Below are 23,828 nucleotides of genomic sequence, written 5' to 3'. Positions count from 1 at the left end.
TTTTTACCTTTCTTAAATATTATGGCTCTCCTCCAGCCTTTACTACCTTATACCACCTGTTATACTTAGATTCCACGATTTTTCCCCATCTTTCACCCTTTCTGTGTTACCCCTAGTCTCTTTGCTTACTACTGACCGTAGACAATCTTGTGCTATCCTGCTTCTCTTCCCCGTTTTAGCTTCTCCTCAAAGTTCCATGCTCTCTTCATTTCTCAACTAATCGTTTTACATCTACCTAATTCCTCCCTCAACATGTATCCTGGACAGCTTCAGCTTACTCCCATTATCCATCTCAAGAATCTCTCCTTCATACTTACCACCCTCTTGTGCTCCTTTCATCCGCAGATCTCCACTCCGTAACTCAGGACTGACCACACTAACGCATCAAACATCCAGTCTCATCTTCCAGTCATCTTTAAACCTTCTCTTCCCTATACCGCATACCTGCCCCATTACTTTAGTTGCACACTCTATCCTTCTCCTTACCTGTAATTAAACCCCGCCTTTGGACTCAAACCAGAAGCCTAGGTAACTAAATTCCTCGACCTGCTCCACTTTCTCTCCGTACATTTTCCATTCATATTCTACTTTTGTCCTTCTCTTCTTAGAACACATCATCTACGTCTTATTTACTGTTAAGTCTTTAATTCTCACATACTCCTCAAATACTCTCATTATGAGACTCATCCCTCTCTCGTCATCTGCTAGTAAGAATTCATCGTCTGCATACGCTAAGGAATATACCTTGCTATTTCCCAGAATCGTTCTCCCCTTTCTTTTCTTCTCCAGTTTCTCTTCTAGATCTGCCAGTAAGAGACTGAATAGTGTATACTTATAAGTAAAATTAGTATATTGATGTTAAGGTATTGGATTGTTAAGGTCATATGACAAGTGGGTCACGTGACCAGATTTCTATCTTACCGAACTTTTTTTTATTTCCCAAATTATTTTCACACGAAGCACTACATCGAGTTGAAATTTTGGGATAATAAATAGAAAGCACTAAAAAAGGTGGGTCTGGTCTTAAATTTTTATAATAATGAAAAAAGTTTTTTTTGCACATCATTTTTTTTTGTTTTTTCAAAATTATTAAAATTTAAGATCAGACCCAACTTTCTTAGGGCTTATTCTTCTAGTCACGTGAACCACTCATCACATAAACTTAAGGTAAAAAGTTTGAATAAAGAAGAGGCGAAAATTTTGTTTCAGGTTAAAATTAATTTTTTATTCTCACATTAATTAATCATAAAATTTTAATGAAACTTCGTGAGAAACTATGGTATTCTTGCTGAAATGTTATACTTACAAAAATTATAAACATTTTTTGTCAGTTTTCCAGTTAATTAAGTTTATATACCGTAAATCATTTTCTACCGTAGGGAGGTTTCCCCTATTTGTGTTCAAAATTTCTAAACAATTACTGATTCCACTATTTTTTCGATAGTGCAAAAATTATGCGAAAACACAAAATAGTTCCAAATGTTCACTAACTTCACTTTAAATAAAGCATCTCTGATGTTGATGGAAAATCTGCATTTTGAAGGTCGTAAGAATCAAAACCACTTATTAATTGTATTTTCTCCACATATCGGCTTTTTAATGTAATACGTAAAGTTTCGAAATAGGTACTTGACATACTAACAAAAACACGGAGTCCTATGCAAAACTAGGGTACTATATTAAACAGGAATACGCTACCGCCATTCTGGTTCCTGGAGAGTTCGCGGGAAACAGTGCGATAAGCATATCGTATAGTTTAATTAAAATTAAGTTTAGAATATAAGAAAAATGGTCTGCTGCAGTGCTCCGTTTTGTAAAAATAGAAGTGAGGATGGATTTAAATTTTACCGTTTTCCACTAGAGCGAAGAGAAAAACTGTCAATGTGGATCATAAATTGCAGACGCGACAAATGGAAACCGAATTTAAATTCAAGATTATGCCAAGTTATTACTAATATTTATGACTGTCATAATATAATTCAAATATAGGGGGTCCAAAGATTATGTTTACATGTAATTCAATTACCTATGAGCATTTTTATGATATATTAAAGCGAAATGAGATCCAGAAGAAAGTAAGATTAGGGACCCGTTTTTCTACAAAACGACGCACATTACCCACGCAAATAAAAAGGACGTATGATGTGAAATATAAATACCTATTATAATAAACTCTTGAAAAAGTATTGATGTTTGAACTATAGTCTATTATTATTTTATTATTTGTTAATATTAATTTAAAAAGTCATATGATTATAATTTTAGTGCACGCCAATTTATAAACTGAGTACAATTTCGTTTGCATTCATAATTTTTGCAAGAGCTACTTTTTGGCAAATGTTAAAAAAATAATCTATATCATGTAAGTATATTTATATAACAGCCGATATATATATATCTAACTACATTTTCGACTATATCGAGATGCTGCCCTCTTCAACTTTTCATCGTTTCTATGGCAATCGCGTCCTCCTAGCTCGTAAGCGGGCGGGGTGGGGCCGGGACGAGCACCGAAAGTTGTTGAATTCCAAACCGAACGTGATTTTCTGTTTCTCGTTCTCGCGTTCGCCTTTACTATCACTATAGCAATCTTTGCTATAGTTGAGTCGGTTGGCTGGCTCTGTACGGCATGTGCGCTAAAAATGTTATGTACACTGAATTACCTAATTATATTCAAATTAAAGAGAGCCTAAAAACATTACATTTATTATTATTTTAAATTTTCAAGACAATAAATAAATGTAAAAAAATTCTTGTCGGACTTTAGAATTTCAGTTAAATTTATAAAATGATTTTTAAAAACTAAACTTAAAATTTAAATGAAATTAAGATCAATTAAAAAATTAAATAAAATTTATTTAAATACCAAATTAAATAAAATTTCGTTGAATTTAAAATTTAAATAAAAGGGGGAGGGTCGGTAAGGCCGGTTTTTGGCCTAATTTATTTTTGGACCAAAAAATCTGAAAAAATCATGGTAGTATCTTACCGTTTTTCTCGATTTGACCTTCAAATGACCTTCAAATGACCTTGAATCTGAAGCGATAGAGTTCAACGGATGCCAGATTCGTAATTAGCGACTCCAAAAACCTATAACGTATTTTTTTGGATTTTTTTACCGTTGTCTCTCGATTTGACCTTCCAATGACCTTGAACCTGACGCGATAAAAGTCAAAGGACGCCAGATTTGTATTCAAACGACCCCGAAAACCATAGTAAACCCGAGCTAACCTCAGAATACATGTTTAAGAGTGTCAAATCTCTCAAAAATACATTTGGTGGGTAGTGGTGTTTCCTATATTTGTAGGGGTGGCTGGGGGGTGGAGGGTAGTCCGTTTAGCGTGCAATCGACTCGGTATACTTATAAGATACTACCATGATTTTTTCAGATTTTTTGGTCCAAAAATAAATTAGGCCAAAAACCGGCCTTACTGACCCTCCCCCTTTAGCTAAATTCAACATTTAAATGAAATTTAGGTGAATTTAAGAATTAAATAAAGTTTAGTTAAATTAATTTCTCGTCTGGTTTCTTTTCAAAGAGAAATGTTCTAGATATTTGAAAAAAATCCCTTATTTTTATAATAATTAGTTAAATTCAACAAAAAAACTCAGGAAAGTAATTAGGACTCATAGTTTTAAAGTTTAAGGTTTGAAACTTTTCAGAAGTCGACAATGTCAAAATATAAAAGGAAGCGTTTAAACTTCAGCATAACTACCATATTTTGCATGGAAATACTTTACTATCCCACAATTTTATTTCAAATTAGAAGTATGTGAGCAATTAAATAATTATTACAATATAAACAATTATTAAAATATTACATTTTAGTAGACACATTTGTTCTTATTTACAAGATTTAAGAAGTAAGAAAAAAATCTTGATTGGAATATATTGATTTTTGAAGAACAAGAAGCTTTAAGTATTATAACGCTAGGCGTAAATAATTTTAAAATATCTTCCTTTTGAATTTAATAAACTCAATATTGAAATAAAGTCTTAATATTGTCAGAAATAAATATTCACTTTAATTTCAGATACCTAGATGACAGTTTTGACTTGTCATGTTCATTTTAATTTTTACATTTTGTCTAATTGTCTTCTGTGTTATGAATTGCAGTTAGAAGAAAGTTGTGAATAATACAATAGAGCGAAATTAAACTTCGGTTATCAATCAAGATCTTTGAAAAGGCGTGTATGAAATTTCTTTTCAATTATGCAAGAAATAAACATTGGTAATATCTTTTTCAAATAAAAAAGTCGGGTTTTTTGAATGATTGTCGTTCTTTTTCTTAAAAAAACCTTTTTTGTTAATGAGGTAATTAATTTATAATGCATCAGCATTAAAAATTTTATCAAAGAAACTGAAAGTTGATCAAATATTTAAATTATAAGAAAATAAATTTATTTACGAACAAATTTAAAAAAGCAAGTTTTTTATTAAAGGAAAGAATTTAAAAATACATTTTTTCTTAAAGTTAGATTTTTGGAACAGGGAAAATGACATTTTGTAAGATTAGGTTACTTCTTATTTCAATTTGTAAAAATGGTTCACATTTATAGCATGGCCTTAACTAAACTGTAGAAGCAAGCCGTAATTTCTTTTGACTTTCGAAAATGCTCCTTACACTTTACAGCTGTTAAAAAACTCATATTCCACTAAATTCACAAATATTTAAAAAATGCAACATTTCAGAAGACATTTGTCTAGGTCTATAAGGAAATGTAGCAAAAAAATTTTTGATAAGTTTTTATAAAGAAATTGCTATTCAGAATTTTTATTTCTTTAACCAGAAAAAAAATAGTAAAGACATATTCAACCACAATTCTGGTTGATTTAACCTGACTCAATTAAAATTACTTTTTCATTCACTTATAAAGTAAAATTAGATTATTACCATTTTGGATTTCAAATGCACTACAATTTGGCGCGATCGAATATATGGTTGCCTGTCGCGCCTCTACAAGTATGTGGAGGAACCAATCGGTACATATCGCGCCTCTACAAGTATGTAGCCGAACTAAAAGCAATATATATATATATGCAAGACCACAAACTTGCCTGCCGCGCTAACTACCGGTATGTGGTGCAACTAATCTCGTGCCGTATCTAGGACCTATATATTTTCTGGTAGTACTTTAGCAAAACTATACTGAATTTCCAGGATTTGTGTGGCCTCCAGTGGCACTACCATTTTGAATGATGTCACAAATTGGACAGGTCTGTGTGGGTAATACTAACAAAATGGTGGAACTAAGTGGTTGCGTGACTTGCACGAAACGAGGCCTCCAAGTGGCTAGACCATGTATTTATAGGTTCTAGGTTATGTATATATTTCCTTAATAAAACATTACCATAAACCCGTGTTAAGGTTATTGCTTACGCCCATGTGCTACGTGGACATTCGAATGACTAGGAAATTGATGTGATTGATCCATTTTATTGTCTATGTTTCAAAATAAAAGGTATAGTGTTTATTTTATTTTTGTGCATAATTCACCCTACTAAAAGAAGTAAAGAACCGTCACAAATGTTTAGAAGTTCTGACGATTTTTGGAAATTCTGACGAGTTTGATTATTTCTGTAAATATTTCAATTCTCTACCTGGCAGGTAGTTAAGGGCATGTGATACTTAGAAAATTGTGGATTTTACCAGTTTTAGGTTCCCCCGGCTTTTTTTTCTAGAATAATAAATATTTTGTCTTAAAAATTTGGAAAATGATAGCGAATATGCTAACGGACGTCCCCACACACTTTTTTGTGGCTTAATTGACAAAAGTTCTAATTTAGCAAAATGTGATTGATTTGCATAACGCTTAGGAAATAGTATCGATTTTTTGAGTGTTAGATTCCCCCGGCTTTTTTCCTAGGATAAGAAATATTTTGCCTTCAAAATCTGGGAAATGATAGCAAACATGCTAACGGACGTTCCCGCACACTTTTTTTTTGTGTTTTTTATCAAAATTTTTATGATATTCCTAACAACGTGCGTGTATATTTCGAGGTTATGTGTGTTACAATTCACCCGAGCGTTACTTCCAAACCAGCCCTCTGGGACTGAGTTGAAAATGTACAATGTGTTGACGGTGGCCAAGTGGTGGCGCCAGCTCTACAGTTGGCCTATGATCATTGCAAAACCATGGCACAAGAATAAAATTTAATTTGACAACGCATTAAAAGCAATTTTCTGACAGTTTTAATTAAAATTTTTTTTGAATTTTGCTACCACATGGGCAATAAGATTTTAAGGAAATTAAAATTAATTATATTTTATTCAAAAATGTTATTTATAACTTTTGAATAATCACAGATGGAAATAAAATAAGAAACAACATTTTTCCTATAAATATAATAATTTAAAGAATGCCGAGAATGAAACATTATGAATTTGTACCCAAAGCTGCGATAAACAAATGGTTTTCGTTTTCTATTTTTGTATGCTTTTTTTAATAAGCTAGGGAAACACACACATATTATATATAAGTTTCTAAAAAATATTCTAAATATTCTTTCGAATCTTCAAACATAAGCCATTTTTAAACATTTACATTTTTTCAATTTTACGTTTATGCAAGTAAATAACTTTAGATCAAAAAATTACAATTATTTTGAAAACGTAGAACATTTAATAAAAAGTACATCGACAAAAATATTTCATCATTATATTTTTAATAAATGAACAATACTTATTACTTTTATTTATGTACTACTTATCTACAATGAACTGTTGCCTTTAACATAATTAAAAAAAGACGTTTATAAATAATTTTTATTAAAAATATAATAATCAAATATTTTTATGACAAAATTATTTTTAATGTTTATAGTTCCCAAAATTATGCGGATTTAAAATAACAGTGATTGGACAAATTTGCAATTGTTGTTATTTTAAATTCAAAAGGTCATTTTGGAAACTTTAATTGATTAATTAAAAATACATTTTGGTTATGAAAATATTGTATTATTTTAGTTTAAACAATTGAGTAATAATTATACAAAAAATAATTCTTTAAATACGGGAATTTTCTCAAAACAATTCAAATATCTTTTTTATCAATATTATTTATTAAAAATTAAATAATCAATTAGTTTTATTTAAAAAATGATTTTTAATGTTAAAGGTTCCAAAATTATTATTTGGATTTAAAATAACAATGTTTGAAATGATTTTCCTGAATAAGATAATTCAAAGCAGTTCATAATATTACCAAATTTAGAAAATTCCGGAATAATAAAATGATCTACAGAAAATAGCCAAATATGTCGAAAAAGAATCTGAACGGTTTTAAAACAATTTTTCCGGTTTACATTTGTTTTTTATTGTAGAAGTTTCGGTAGTTTTGAAAATAATAGAAAATAATTGCAATCTTGAAAAAAATCTGAAAAATTTTATATGAAATATACACTTATGAAGATTTCGAACAAAAAATTAGAAGCCTTTTCAAAACTTTTAAAGGTTTTGAGAGAACAATAAAATTGTCTCAAGATTCATGGTTAAATTTCAAATTATTTCTTCATTTTGAAAAGGGGATTTTAAAAGAAAATTAAATCAGAATTACAAAATCACAAATAGAATTATATGATGCTTAATAAATATTTCAAAGTTTCAAATAATTAAGAATTGATTTAAAACTTTTGAAAAATTTCATTTTTTTGTAATGTAGACTGTTTCAGATTTTGAAAAAATAAGCTGAATTAAAATTACAAAAGTTTTCAAGAGAATGAAAAAATTGTCTTTAGATTCCCAGGAAAATGTTAAATGTTTTTTTTTTTATTTTAAAAAATTAACTTTAAAATTTTTAAGACCAAATTGAAAATTTTTAGAAGACACTCAGAACGTTTAAAAGCGGTGTCAAATTCTTAGTTTATATCGAGGAAAAGACTTATTTAAGCTATTGAATAAAATCTGTTAAAATATTTAATAATCTATATAAAAGAGCAATATTAATTAATGTTAATGTTATTAATTTTTTATTGCGGTGAAAGAATATATATGCCTGATACTTCAAATTTTGACCAAAAACTTTTATATATGTATAAAAAAATGTTTCATTCTATAAATGATGTATTATTTTATTAATTTTACCTACACCCTTTTAAAGAAGTGCATTTAAATACATAATTAGTTTATTTAAATATTTGAAAATCCGAAAGGTTTTTACATAAATTTTATATAATATAATTAAAAATATTATAAAATTTAGACTATGTTCTGTTCGGAAATGCAAAAATTACACAAATAATTATGTTATGTTATGATTTAATTGCGAATTAATAATAATTTTTTATAGTCAGTAGGAATGTATTGGGATTTACGGGACTTACGTCTAAAATCTGTGAACTTTACGATTTTTGCAAAATATTTTTAATTCAAAAGATTAAAAAGGTCTTAATGATTATTATCTTTTACCCAGAAATTTCAGAAAATTAATTTTATTTCACAAACGTTTGGTTTTTCGCACTTTCGCCTTGCATTATTTGAATTCTAGGCCAACTGCATAGCTGGCGCCGCCATACGGCGACCGTCAACTCTCATGACAGAAATTTTCAACAGGCCTCCAGAAGAGTGGCATGGGGCTGTTCCAAACTACACAATATTTTTGGCCGAAAACTTTGGACTTACAAATAAACATAGTAACTAATCTCCCGGAACTAACCTTATTTGCAGCCAATGAAAAAAGTTTATTTCATAAATAATTTCCAGATTATCGGAAAGGCAGACATGAAAAACGACGTAACCTCAAAATAATGCATATGCTTCAGCCCCCTGCCTCGACCGTGTATGCGTATGTAGTAGTAGCTTTCTTACGATCCGGAGGTGAAATGTCGGTCAAACTAAGCCAATGGATGGCATCACAAAAAGTAGGTCTGTCTTTTTCATTGAATTGCATTAAGAAAAAGCAAAAATAATTAAAAACTTGATGCTGTTTGCAAATAAATAAAAAAGAATATATGAAAAAATAAGAGTAACTATTACTAATTATTTCAAAAAACAAAAAGTCAAGAAAATATGTAGTTTAATATGAATAAAATTTAATTTTGAGATACATTTTGCAAACACTTCGAACTTTATATTTTTGTGATTTATTTTGCTCATATTATTGATTTTATTATTCGTTCAAGTTAAACAAAATTATTTATTGTTGAAATTATTAATGTAGCTCATGAAAAAATTAATAATATTTAAGACCTCAATGACAAAAATACTTAAAACATATACATGATCAGAAGAATTAATGAAAAATATATTACTTATATCCAATATAAATATAATAATAATTAGAATATGTAAGACTACAACATTTTTTTACAACATTTTTTTTGTGTCAAAATATTATAATTTGAGATTTTTCAAATTATAATTTCCTTCAATGGCCAGAACTTCAGGTATTCCTTAAAATAAGAAATATTTAATAATATTTGAATGACTGCTACGAATGACTGCTAGTCACAAAAATATTAGAAGATTTAACAATAAACCCTGTTATTAACACTTCTTCTGACAAAATGTTTAAACTTGAGGTTTTATCAAATTTAAATTTTTTTGGTGGCCAGATCGGTGTGTTATTGTCAAAAGATTTTGTATTGAGTGAGTCTCAGCATGCAGGGTTATGATTCATTTCCAATCTATTACGATTGAAAACCCGTCTTTTTCCGAATGATACTGCCAACATTGGGACATTTTTTATGTAAATTGTTTATAAACATGTAAGTTGTTTTATTCCACTAAATATGATCAAAGATACATTTGTTAGGAATATCCGTAGCCATTGTAGCGATTAAAGAAAATGAAATTTTTTATAAAACCTTACGTTTGAATATTTTTTCACTAGAATGATTCATAACAATTGTTATTGTTAACTTCTTAAATATTTTTGTAACTAGCAGTTATTCGCCCAACAGCTTAAAATATTTCCAGTGTAAAAAAAATGTTTCTATGCGAAAGGACCAACATTTTGAATCTCTTTATCTAATGTATTTACAAAAATTAAAATTGTTATATTTTATCAAATATTATTAAATATTTATTGTATTAGGGAATACCTGAAGTCTTTCTGACGCTTGAAGGAAATAATAATAATGAGAAAAATCTCAAATTATAATATTTTGCCACAAGAATTGTTTATAACAATAGTTATTATAAACTTTTAAATTATGTTTATTATTAAATGTAATTCCTACATTAATGTGAAGCACATTTAGCACCAAAAAATTTTACCGATAATAAGACTATTTGTTAATTTGTTTCCAACAAATAAATGGAATGATAAACAAATTATTTGTATTTTATGAAACCCTGAACATTAATTTTAGACAATATAAAGTTTTCCTGATCAGTTATCAAAGCGTAAAAAATTGTTGTGTACAAAATTTCAGTTTTTCAATGCTTTGAGTGGAAAAATTATTAATAAAAAAATAAAGAAGACAAAAGTTCGGAGCGTGAAGCTAAGTGAATTTCCTCCTACACTCCGTCATGAGTACGGTACGTTTGTTTATATAGTTTAATAGTTTATAGTCTGTTCATTTTAGAAATGAGGTGTGCAATAATATAATTAACTATTTAATTCAAAGTCTCCTTTAAATAAAATTTTTTAAATAAAATTATTATGGGTTGAATGCAGCGAGAAAAACGTTTTCAAGATTAAGTAACAAATAAATGATTGCACTGTATAAATGTATATATGATATTCGGTTCAATTAAAATAAATATAAACATTATATTAAATAATATTAAATCCACTTTCTCAATTATTAGTCTTTTTATTAACTTTTTACCAAATTATTGCCTCAATATACAATATACGTCATATATTTTTTATACATTCTTCTGATCACGTGTATATTTTAAATATTTTTGTCATTGAAGTATTTAACATTATTAATTTTTTCATTAGCCACATTAATAATTTTAACAAAAAATAATTTTGTTTAATTTTAACAAATAATAAAATCAATAATATGAGCAAAACAAATCACAAAAATATAAAGTTTGAACTGTTTTCAAAATGTATCTCAAAATTAAATTTTATTCATATTAAACTACATATTTTCATGAGAATCAGCCAAACATTAGGCAGTTTTCAATTGGGAAATAAAAACAAAAAATGTGAATACAATTTCCTGCTAAATATTGAAATGGACTTTTTTTGCAAATAACATCTGCAAACGCATAAATTTGATAAATTCTCATTTCTTCCGTCGCTGCAGTGAACACTGCATCACCCACCTACGTGATGATCCATGGCGATTATCACCCGCAAAAATGTAAAAAATTACGATTATACAAACAAATTATTCGAAAAGTGTCTGCATGATATATATTACCCAGTAGTATTTTTCAAACAAATAATTTATTCGCCGGGGAAGCATTAAAATTATTACTTGACATGTTTACAATGCGAAAAAAAAGTTGCGAAAAAGATTCGAACCCACGGCAGCGTGGTTACCAGTCAGACTCTTTTCCACTGGACCAACGGAGCTTGATGGTAGTCCATGCGCGTGAACCGGTATAGGTTCTGCATCCTTGGCTAATGTGATTTACAAACGCTCATAGTTCTTACAAGGGACCCAAAAATCTGGGACACGTGTCTTATTATTTTTGTCGGGAAAATAATAATTTCCTCAACAAATTTTTTGATTTTTTAACATTTTATTGAGCCGAGGATCTAAAAAAAACCCCGGATATTCGACAAGTTTTCTTTCTTTCGTTCACAAATCCTTCGGAAAAAATATATATGGAATCAGTGCCGTACCTATTAAAAAAAAATGCAAAGTCGGATTGAACCAACACCCTTAATGCAATTCAATGAAAAAGACAAACCTACTTTTTGTGGCGCCATCTGTTGGATTAGTTTAACCGATAATCCCCCTCCGTGCGAATTATGTGTTCGATTTAAGTAAATGCCGTTTAGGGCCATGCCCGAAACAGAACTCAAATGGGATTTCCCCTTCACTCTAGGATGGGGCGAATCGCCAAGCTTAAAGTTTTCGTCTTATTTAAAGCCTTTAAAATTTTTTCCATGTTTATGGTCAGGTAATGTTAAATGTGCAATGTGCAATTTCCTCATTATACTTGTTTATACTTATAACTTATATACTAATATACAATTTTCTAGTTGAATTAAAAAATGTTGTATTTTTTGGCGTATCTCATTCCATTTACCAGAGACGTATTAATTCCAATTTTAAGCATTAAAAAAAAGTTAGATATCTGAAATCATAGAAACCCGTAGATTCCAAATTATTATGTTTTAGGCTGTTAACTATGGAATTAATAAAATCTACTTCTAAATTTTAATCCGAAAGCTTATCAAAGGACCTTTGAGTGTCTGCTACTATATTGATACAGCCCCTCTGCTTGTTATTTATGATCGAATTCTTATTTCAATTTCAGCCTCTCTGCTTGTTATTTATGATCATATTTCTATTTCGGAAAGGATATTTTAAAGCCTTTAAAACATTTAAAAGAGCTACCTGGACCTTTAAATATATTTACCTGAGTGCCTGCGGAGAATTTCTCTGAGCTTCTCTGACCCTAGAGAATCTTTAGAATATACTCAGAGATTTCTATCGGTCGGGAACTCAAATGTTTTGATTATATAATAGTATTAAATATAAACGCTAATAAAATATTCTTTTATCCTCGATAAGAAGGCTGTTATTCAAAAGTATTAGTCATTTCAATACCTAGGAATAACGTTTCTGTCATTTTTTGAATACCTCATTAGGCAGCAAAAATATTTGGATTCTAATCCCTTTCAAAGTCGATCGGAGCTGCCAAACGTAACCTGAACTAAATTAAATACACCGTTTTCGTTAAACGCATGTGCACAAGTGTCGGGAATATACAAAGATCAAGTGCGTAACGCGAGGTAAATACATTATCGAGTTCGAAGCGCAAGAAACAACAGTCGAGCGCCCTAGGAGCGAGCGAAGCAAGCCGCGCGCGACGAGAATGTGCCCGTGCAGCGGGCACATGTTTTCCCTTTAAAATACCTCTATTACAATTATATCATTTTTTCTGATGCTTGTAGGTGAAGTCTACTGATAACTATATGAAAACAGATGTTTTTTTTAAACATCTAAACAATCTGATTTAAAGATGCAGAAAAACACAAAATAATCATTTTCATGTCGGCCCAAATTATTTAAACATTTTTTTATTTCCATTATGTATAAAACTTTCGGAATTTTCATATGCAATATAATTGAAAATTCCAAAATTGCATTTAAAAATGACGAAATTTGTGATTAAATTTTGTGGAATTCATTATCATTTTACAAAATGTGATACAACATAACTTATAAAACACTCCGTTATCTAAGAAACTAGTGAAATCGATAAAATCGACGAAAACTGTTCGCAACTTCCTTTGTTTGGAAACCTTATTTAAGGGAACTTAAAAAAATTCAACTTTTGATGACTAATTTGACGAATGAATTAAGTCACTATTATTTCATATACTGTTTAATAATTAATTTTGAATCATTTTGAAATAACACTTATAATAATTTCTTTTGGATCTTTTGGAAACGAATAATAGTAATATAAATAACATAATTAATTCTTGTATAATGATAATAATAATAATTTTATTAAATTATTATTATATTTTAATTTTGTCACAGGCTTAAGATGATTACTGCCCAACATATCAAAGGTATTTTTGGTTAGAGTTGCATTTTATTTTGATTATTTTAACACGGGGCTGTCCCCGTATATATCGTCAGCCAGGAACGCATTTTTGTAATGTAATCAAGTGATCTGATGAGAGCAGTGTGCCCCGTCATATTGGACAAAGCCTGGTTTTTACCCCATCATTGACCGGACTGGGTTGAAGTCAAGTGCACGATGGGGGGACCTACAGCTTAAGGTGGATTCCAACACACCAGAACCTCGGTGAAGGTACATATAAAAATTTCCAGAGGTACCGTCTCAGGGATCGACCCCGTGGATTTCTGAAGTGAAGTCCAAGTGTCTGAGCGACCGAGGCCCTTTTTTAAAATTTAAAATTATTAACTTTTAAAAATTAAATTAAAAATTAAATTATTATGCTTTTAATACATTTTTATTCGGGACAACCGGTTATACATCATAGCAACGGACTAAGTCAAGTGACTGATCAGATTAGAATTTTATAACTTAATTCAAATAATTTAATACGATGCTTGAAACCTCCTGCGATGATGCTGTAGGTATACAATTACGAGCGGCCACGAGCGTTGGAGGTGACAAGTCACTTCTGGATGCTTTCTTAGAGCTACCATTTGTCACTCTACGGGTTTTTATTCGCTCACTTTCTGATGGTCCAGAAAGTTTCTTACAATGCGACAGGTATTTAATAAAACCGCCTTCTGAGCTGCTGCCAATACCTTACTGACTGCTAAATGTTCAAGATGTGCAGTGCATCTTGCGTGCACATCGCCTGTAGCCGAAATCACAATGGGATGAATAGATGAATGGTTCACATTCCTCCATATGGTCTTTACTTCATGCCTTAACTCCTTATACTTGTGGATCTTGGTTATGTAGGGTGACTGCAAATTTCGGTTAAGCGGACAAGCAATGTAGATGATGTAGACTCTTCCACCTTTTTTTTTCTCGCATCACGATGTCAGGTCGATTGGCCCGGATGTAATGATCCGTTTGGATAGTAACATTCCAATATAAGATGTAATCTTCGCTTTATAAAACGGGCATTGGAATGTATCTATAGAAAGGCATCCATTCTTTTAAGAGTGCTAGGCTTAGGGCAAGTTGTTGATGTATAATGCCCCATCATTATGTCTGTGCGTATATTCTCTCTGAGCCATTAGACGACAGCCATCAATAATGTGCTCGATGGCTTCGTTGGTATCTCCACATAATCGGAACCGGTCAACCACATCTTGATGTAATACGTGTTTGCGATAATTCCTGGTGCTGATAACCTTGTCCTGTATCGCAATGACGAATCCTTCCGTCTCTGGATACAGAACACCCTTTCTTAGACAAATATTGGATGCCTCACTAGCCACTTCATGCTGATCTAAGGTTTTGGGGTGCTCGCCGTGGATAGCTTTCTGCCTCCATTGTATTTCTAATTCCTATATGGTTTCTGCCCTGATATGCAAGGCCTCATCTGAGGATAAATTCAAGGGCGTGTGGTTAAAATCCGCTTTACATATGATGCTGTAAAGCGCAGCATTTCGTTTGCTGTTAAAATAGTCTCGCAACTGTATAACTTGTGACTACACAGTTTTTCGATATCTACAATGCCCCTACCCCCAATATGTCGTGGTAGAACGACCCTTTTAATGGCTGAATTTCGGTGGTGCATTTTGTGATTCATCATTTCTGCGCGAAGAGTTCTGTTTAACTTTTCAAGGTCTGTGTTAGACAATTTTGTAAGACCGAAGTAAATGATATTAATATAAAAGCATTTTTCTTATTCATTAATTTATCTATTTCTTCAACATTTTGATAAAACTTCTGTAAACGATAACTCATGTTTAATGTGCGCTGTAGGGTGGCTCAAAAAATGACATTAGAAAAATTTAACGGGCACGTTGATCAAATCGTTCTCTTGGGCAAATAAATTTACCCATGTTATTTTATTTGCAGAAAAAAATTTTTTTCCGTTGCTCTAGCCATTTTTATCTCTTATGGAGTTTAGCATGTAAAATGTTTCCAATTTTTACTTCTTCGATTTTGGTAAGGAAATTATAAGTAAATTTATTTGAACTTTTATATACTTGATCTCTTACCAGTGAATATTGTATTTATCGAATTTTTATATCAGAAATGTATTGCAAAAGTTTTAGGCATATCAAAAATCGCATAAAGTGGCCATATTTAGAGGCTCATTGTAAGCCTCGGATATACTTGTGTAACTTGATATTTTGAAGAAACATTTTTGAAACTATTGAGAACAGATTTCTAGAAAAAATAAATAAACTTTATATTTAATTCAGAAAAGAGCAAGAAAAGCTTAGGAAACATGACACATTTAAGTTAAACACCGGCTGAAGGGACTGCAGGGACTGCAGGTGGATGGCTGCAAAAAAAGTTGACCCTCGGTCGGACCTCTCATTGTGCACCGGATTTGCGTCTTACATTTATAAGTTTCCAAAATGTTGAAAAAATAAAATATCTGCTTACGACGTTTCTCAAAAGAAATGTTTTCTTTGGCTCTAATATTACGGAAGAGTAACAGGCAATAGTAGATTTTTAATATAATGTTTCTAAAATACTAATTGCAAAATTAAGAAAATGTAGACCTCCTATTTTATTTACCATCACTTACAAAGTTAGGGTCAATTTATTTCAATATTATCTAGAAAAAAGTTGTGCACGCCCTTGAGGGAATTCAGAAATGGATGCCAGCGCGCGAGGTGGTAAAATTTTGAATAAGTGGACCTCATGCTTTTATGGGTAGTCGCCTGGTACAACTCACGTGATCATGTCGACGTGCACGTTGTCTATGTTAACATGCCATTAGATGTTTCAATAAGCGTGATTTTCAATATATTTAAAGGTCATTTAAAAAAAAAGTTAAATAACATTTATGTATCCTGATGTTTGGTAAATATTATGCAGAAGAATGACAAGGATCGTCAAAACGATTCTTGTATATCGATTCCTCCATTCCATACAACTCACGTCGCTTTTGGTCAGTGTGCAGCAGGGTTGTGCAAAAATTCGACTTTACCATTTTTGGTGATCGACCCCCTCCCCCAATTTGTTCGTTTTCCTGAAAAATGAAATTCTCTTTTTTTTCAAATCAGGCAATATTAATCCGTGTCTCCCGACTGTTATAACTAACATGGGATTTTTAATGGGAAAAGCTCGTTTTTTAAAAAAATGGGAAAGTGAATAATAACTTTTTCTTTTTTATAAATAATAATCCAATAACTTTTAATCCTGACGCTCCCATTTCCCTTATACTGTGTCCGAAAAATGCCCAAAAATGCAAAATATCAGTTTTATGTAAAATTCATGATAAAGACGGTATTTTCTTAATTTTTTCTACTAATTATTAGTTAAAGTGAAGGGATTTAAATAAATATCTCATGATGGAAATTGATCTTTTGTTTCTACATATTTTTATATTTTCGAAGCTGTATGTCAGAAAAAATACTAAACTAGACCGTCCGCCGCACAGTGGTTCAGATGGTACGAAAAGGTGATCAAAACTAAAAAAATGAATTTGGTTTTTTTTATGTAGAATTGATGACAATCTATTAAAGACTGTTTGAAGTTGATGAAAGTACAGAACTCATAAAATATATTATTATAGGTCTTTTTTAAGGCTTCAAAGTTAGAAAATTTGAGCATTTGCTCTCAACGCCTAAGCTACACCTTAACTTTAGGAGGTGTATTATAGGGTATTCTTTCCTTATAGTAATTCAAGTATTAAGAATTTTATATTCAAAAATTTTATTAATTTTTGAAAATCCAATTCAACGCGTCAAATTATTTCTCATTTAATCAGCTTTCGATTGAAAAAACTTAAGTGGAACACCTTGCGTACAAAAAGTGGAAATGCTACGTTGTAGCGAACGATCTGATGCATTCTTTTCAATTAAAGATTTTCGTGCTAACTTGCGACTTCTCAATTGGGACACTGATTACAAGGGCTACGCAGGCAGGAATTTGCACGCATCGAGGCGTACGCTTAACCCGCGTAGCAGTTTGACGAAATAGGGATTTTAATTTACACATTTTTTATTATTGAGCGATTTAGATATTCAAAACCCTAAGCTTATTTTTATTTAAACATTTACCACATAATTCAGCAATTGTACTACAATAAAGGACTAGGCTTTATCAATAGAATTCTGAAACAAATAACATCTGAATTTTATGTTTAAAATCAGGAACTTGATGAAATGCTGTTATAAATTAAATTTCACACATTCATAGGTTTCTTTAAAATTAGGCCAACGTATTACATCTGCCACTTTCAATGTTTTTAATTTTTGTGGCATATATAAAATAAGAAAACTACTTTCTAAATTTGAACTAGTTAAATCTTTTTTACTAATTTCAATCAGTCGCTCAATTCTAGCTATAAACAGTTTTTTCACTAATGTATCAGAAACAATGACTAATTTATCTGTAAAAACTACTGATTCATAGCTAAAATTGAGCCACTAATTGAAATTAGTAAACATTTTAACTGATTCAAATGTAGAGTGTGAACAATGTCTCTGAACTGGATTTAATAAAATTGTGTTCATGTTCAGAATGCGTTGGTAGCTATTTTGGGTCCGTCATTTTTAATTTTGAAATCTTGATAACAAATTTGGAATCAGGGACCCGTAAAGTATTTACAATATAAATTTCATGCAAATCGGACAACCTTTCGACTTTCGATCACCTTTTTGTACCATCTGAACCACTGTGTGCCGCCGGCGACTATCAAAGAAGGCGGCGCGCCGACCGCCGTTGATCAAAATTGCTCAAATAGCCGTCGCCGGTCAAAAGTCTGTCGGCGCAACCCTCTATAATAAAGTTGACGAATGTCACCATTTTGTTTCTATTTCAGTTACCAGAGTACTGTTTTTTAATTAACTTTAGATTTATTGCATGACCTTGTACGCAATGGAGAAATGATTTAAAAAAAATCAAAACACTTGTTTGAAAAGAGTCAACATTGAAAACATGTAAATTGGTTTATTCACTTAACAAATCAAGCCCGCAGCAATGGGTACAAATTTATTACGGGGGCGCTCATTGCTGCGTTCCGAAATCCAAGCCATATGTATCTAATAAAGCGGCGTTGTCAACATGTGAACCTAACCTTCGGTTTAAGTTTTTGATTAACACGCCAGGCGCTGTGAAATTATAGGTTAATTATTTTGATTTAATTTATTGTTAAACGATGGCAACAACGGAAAAAGTGAAAAAGAAGGAACGAAAGATGAAGCCAAAAACTAAATCTTTAAAAAGATGTTCTTACGGAAGAAAAATGTGCGGTTTGCAACTACTGCACAGTCTTCAATTGTTTATAATAGATTTAAAGATGCAAAATCCATTTAAATATAATTTACCCGGTCGTCATTAGTTTGAGGTATATGCTCCTAAATAAATAAAAATTGAATCCGCAGTAATATGTACTTCAGTTGGGTTCTCGTACTTTCCAATTATTTTTTAATGCACAAAATACATTATTATTTATAGATGGATATACTTTTATTTTTCGGCCTGCTGGCCTTAAAAAATTTACCTGCTTACACTTCCATTTTTTTACAGAATTTTCGTACAACTACGTCTTAGAAAGTACTCTCTATCCACACCTTATACCTAATCCGCTCGCTCCTATAGCCTAACCTTCCTCGCTGCTCCTCGCCTCGCACGCACTTCACTCTTTTGTCGCTATGCCTCGCATTACCAGCCTCTGTCTCGTCGGCTAACACCTAATACTTAACTACTATTTACAATATTTACATTTCTCTTACATCTACTTCCTCTCCTATATACAATCTTTCCTTCTCCATTCCTCTTCCTCCTTCCTTCTCTTCTTCTTCTCTGACTTCTCTGACTTCTCTTCTCTGACTTCTCCTGACTTCCTTGCTCTCCTTTCTTACACAAATATTGCGCTCTCTCCCTTGACATAGTCCACACATAGTTTCCGTTATACTTTGACTCTCTTATTCTCTCCCCTCCTCTCCTTCTGTCTTCTCTTTCTCCATGCCATTCTTTTGAACCAACTCATATACCTTCCTTCCTTCCTCGTGCATTCTGCTAACTTCATCTATCTGCAATCCATTCGTTCTAAAATACCTTTCCCTTTTCACCTCCACCTTTGCACCACTACGTATGTTCTCCTTCTCCCACCAACACTCCCTAACCAATTTACTTCCCCCATCTTCCAAACATTTCTCATATTTACACGCTCGACGCCCTGTTATAATCCCTAAACTCGTTCTTGCTGTCTCCCTCCTGACAATATAGTTCGGCGTATTCCTTGCCAATCCCAGTATCCACTTTACATACCTCTCTTGTACCCTATTTACCTCCTCACTTAACTTCCAACCCCATACCTCCACTCCGTAAAATAAGACACTCATGACTAGCGAAACAAACAATTTCATTCTCCTTTCAAAATCATCTGCGAACAATTTCTTCCCCAGCCCCCACACCTGCCTCATCACCACATATGCCCTTCTTACTCTCTTTTATATGACCATCCACTCCCCTATTTCTTCGGAACAGGAAGCCCAGGTACATAAACTCTTTCACCTCCTGTACCGCTTTCCCCTTCCACTTCCACTCCCCTTTCCCATCTCTCCCACCTCCTTTCCTGAACACCATAACCTTCGACTTGTCCGCATTTAACTCTAACCTATTCTTGTTCAAGTATCGTCTCAACCTTTTCATCATCTCCTTAAAGCCTCTTCGCTCTTTGCCAACAGCACTATGTCATCTGCATATGCGAGTGACCATATCCTGACTCCTACCCTAACTCCTTCTACCACTCCGGCTGCTAGCTTACTTTCCATATCCACGATCAAAATTGCAAAAAGCTTTGGGCTAAGCGGGCACCCTTGCCTCAACCCTCTATCCATCTAGAATCCCTCAGAGATTCCCTCCTCTTCTCTCACTCTGTCTTTCGTCTCCTCACCTTACCCTCTCGATCCCTCTTCACTCCCTTCTCTTCCATTTCCTCCCACAACTTCCCCCTATCCACTGACGGGAACGCGCTCTTTAGATCTACAAAAAACGCGTATACTTTGGCACCCTTTTTGGTTGATTCTCTATCCACTACGTGTTCCAAGACGTAAATATTGTCAAGAGTGCTCCTTCTTTCTCTAAAGCCCGCCTGCGTCTCCGGAAATATTCCTTTCCCCTCAATATCCTTTCGCAGCTAATCTGCTAACAACATCGCGTATATTTTGTACGCAGTATTCATGAGCGTAATTCCTCTATAATTTTCCTGCCTCTCCCTATCCCCTTTTTTATACAGTGGTACGATCAACCCCTCTCTCCACCCTCTTGGGAATCCCTCCTCCCTCCATACTTTTTTCGCTACCCACTTCAGCCTCTGCCTTACCTCTTGTGTGCAAAACAGCCACGCTTCGTTTTCTACCCCGTCAATCCCTGCTGCCTTCGATTTTTTCAACTTCCTTATCTGCTTCTTTATCTCCTCCTCGTTCAGCTCCTCTTCATCTAACTCTCTATTTCTTCTAATCCCCTTATCTCTCTTTCGAGTATCTGACCCCTGAAATGAATTCTTAAAAAATTTTCTCCAATCGTCGCTCCCTATCTTCTCACTTATCCCCACCCTACGTTTCCACACGTCCCCTTCTGTCTTAACACTTCTCAACTCCTCTTCCAGCTCTTTTTCTTTTTCCTGCTCTTACTTCTTACACATCGTCCTAAACTCCTTCCTAATTTCTACGCACTCCTCCCTTTTTGCGGTTCCTCCCTTCCACTTCTAGTACTTCTTTTTTACCTTTTTCTTCATCATTTTACATTCCCTATCCCACCACAGCTTTACCATTCCTTTCTTTTATTTCCTAAATACCTTCTTTTGCACGCAACCTTTCACTTTCTCTTGTAGATCCTCCCATATCTTGTCCACGGACTTCCCTCAAAGCGTACGTTGCCCAACTGCTCCTGACACTTCTCTATCGCCTCTCTGGTCCATGACACCCTTTCCTCTAACGACCCCTTTTCCCCGCCCTGCCTTTCGCCTGCTTCCCCCTGTATCCACAAACTCAATGGCTGATGGTCTGATTCCACATTTCCTTACCGAATTTCTCTATCTCCTCAAACCTTTGCATATTGATACTCACGTAGTCTATCACCGGTACACCCCTCTTACTCACATACGCTTATTCTCCCTCTTCCTCCCCTTTTACCATACCATTCGCCACCGCCCACCCTCTATCCTCCATCTAGACTCTTAGAATCCCCCCTCCTTATTTATTATTTTATCCTTCGATTTTCTTTCAAAGCTCTCCCCTTCTTGGTACAGGCCCCCTTCCCGCCCAATTCTCACATTAAAGTCTCCCCCCATTACCACCATACCCTCATCTCTCTCTCTCTCTCTGAGTAAGTTTTCTACTCTTTCTTTCATCCTTTCCATTCCATCCTTATTGTACGCAGTCACAAACTTATACATCACTCCTCCTATCTTTACAGCCCCCATTTGCACGCCCTCCTCTTCTCTATGAACTTCTTCCTCTAATCCATCCCTAACCCCTGTTATAATTCCCCCACTAGCCCTTTCTTTCCTTTTTACTTTGACCGCCTCCTGTAGCCTCCACCTATAGCCCCTTGGCAACTTTCCCTCTGCTGTATCCCATTCCTTTCTCTCTACCCACGTCTCTACCAGTCCAATTACATCAAATTCCTGAATGTACCTCCAGAAATCTTCATCTTTCTTCTATACCCCTGTTACGTTGCAGTACAACACCTTTAACATTCCTCCACCCTGCTTTACTTCCACCCCCCTACTTACCCCGAAAAAAATTCCCCTGTACTTCCTTCAACTCCTCCTTTTCCTCGTCCCATACCCACATTTTCTCGTCTATTTTTATTTTCCGATTATTTTCTTCGTTGTCAAATCTTGATGGATAAAAACTTTATTGTCCTTTATCCTATTTTTGTTACGCATTACCTCCAATTTTTCTTCCCAGCCCTTCAATTCCACCACCGCCACTTCATTCTCCTTTCTCCACTCCATCCTAACTTTCCCTACATTGCCTTTAACCCACCCTATGCCCTGTAGCAGCGCTTCTACCCCGTCCCTTTCTTCCCCGCTCTTGAGCTTCAATCCTCTTATCACTATATTATTTCTCCTATCTGCCTTCTCTTTTCTCTCCATTCTCAACTCCATCGCCCTTATCCTTTCCCTATCCGCTCTCTCCTCCTTTTCATTCCTACGCTCTCCCACTTTCTCTTCTATCATGCTCTCCACTTTCTCCCAAATTCCTTGCTTTTCACCCACCCCCCTGTCCACTGCTTCCATTCCCGACCTGCCCTTCACCTTCTCCATCCTTTTTTTCGCCCTTTCCTTCCACATCCTAATATCTTCTTCCATCTCCTTTATTTTATCCTCTTTTTCCTTCCTTACCGACACCAACTCCCTCTGCAATCCTTCTACTTTTTCCCTCAGCTCTTTTACTTCCTTTCCCCATCTCTCACCTCTTACCCTCAGGTCCTCCCTCATACCTTCAGGTCCTCCCTCATACTTTCCATCTTCTCCATAGCCCCCCTTAAGTCTTTCCTTAACCCTCTGATCTCACCTATCAGCACCGCGATAGCCTCCTTCTCCGCCTGCACCTACATTGGGGGGGGGGGGGGGGGGGGGGGGGTGACCTACGTGTTCGTACGCTTTTTTTAAAGGGACTCTCTAGCGCGCTTTTCTCTGGACTCGCTTTGCTTTCCCTTTTCCTCTTCAAGAGATCCTCCCCCTCACTTGCACTGGACGCTCTCTCCCTTACCTGATCGCTTCTTCCCTGTATTTCCCTGTCACGCCACTTGACACCGGGCCACGCACAACTGGCCGTCGTGTCACTCTGGGAATTTCCTCCCCGTCTACTTCACTACCAGCACTGCCAGTATTCTCGCTGCCCACCTCCCGCTCGTCCGTCGGTAACTTTAACCTATCCATACACAAAAGTACTCACTGCCGCCCACAGATGTCTCTTAAGGCTGCTGCCGCTTACCGCCCTAAAATTTCAGTTTCTTTGCCCTATTTCACCTCTCATATCCCCTTTAGCCACCCTTTTCTCACCCCTGACATCCCCCATCACTACAAGAACTTCCCTTTCCCGCCATAAAGGCCCAAAAACCTAAACACAAACCTACCCCGCTCCCTTGCAAACCTAACCTCA

The 23,828-nt window shown here is 33.9% G+C and overlaps 1 protein-coding gene across 1 annotated transcript in view; it reads left to right on the top strand.

Moving 5' to 3' along the window:
- The first annotated feature begins 5,339 nt into the window (after window positions 1-5,339).
- LOC117171537 (BET1 homolog) overlaps window positions 5,340-23,828 on the top strand; it is a 158,388-nt gene continuing 139,899 nt past the window's right edge. Inside the window, exon 1 of the mRNA XM_033358941.1 lies at window positions 5,340-5,464. The gene's annotated coding sequence lies outside the window, so the exon portion shown is untranslated. The remainder of the gene's footprint in view (window positions 5,465-23,828) is intronic.

Source organism: Belonocnema kinseyi, chromosome 4 (genome assembly GCF_010883055.1).
Source record: "Belonocnema kinseyi isolate 2016_QV_RU_SX_M_011 chromosome 4, B_treatae_v1, whole genome shotgun sequence".
NCBI classification, from domain to species: domain Eukaryota; kingdom Metazoa; phylum Arthropoda; class Insecta; order Hymenoptera; family Cynipidae; genus Belonocnema; species Belonocnema kinseyi.
This window is presented reverse-complemented; position numbering and strand designations above follow the sequence as displayed.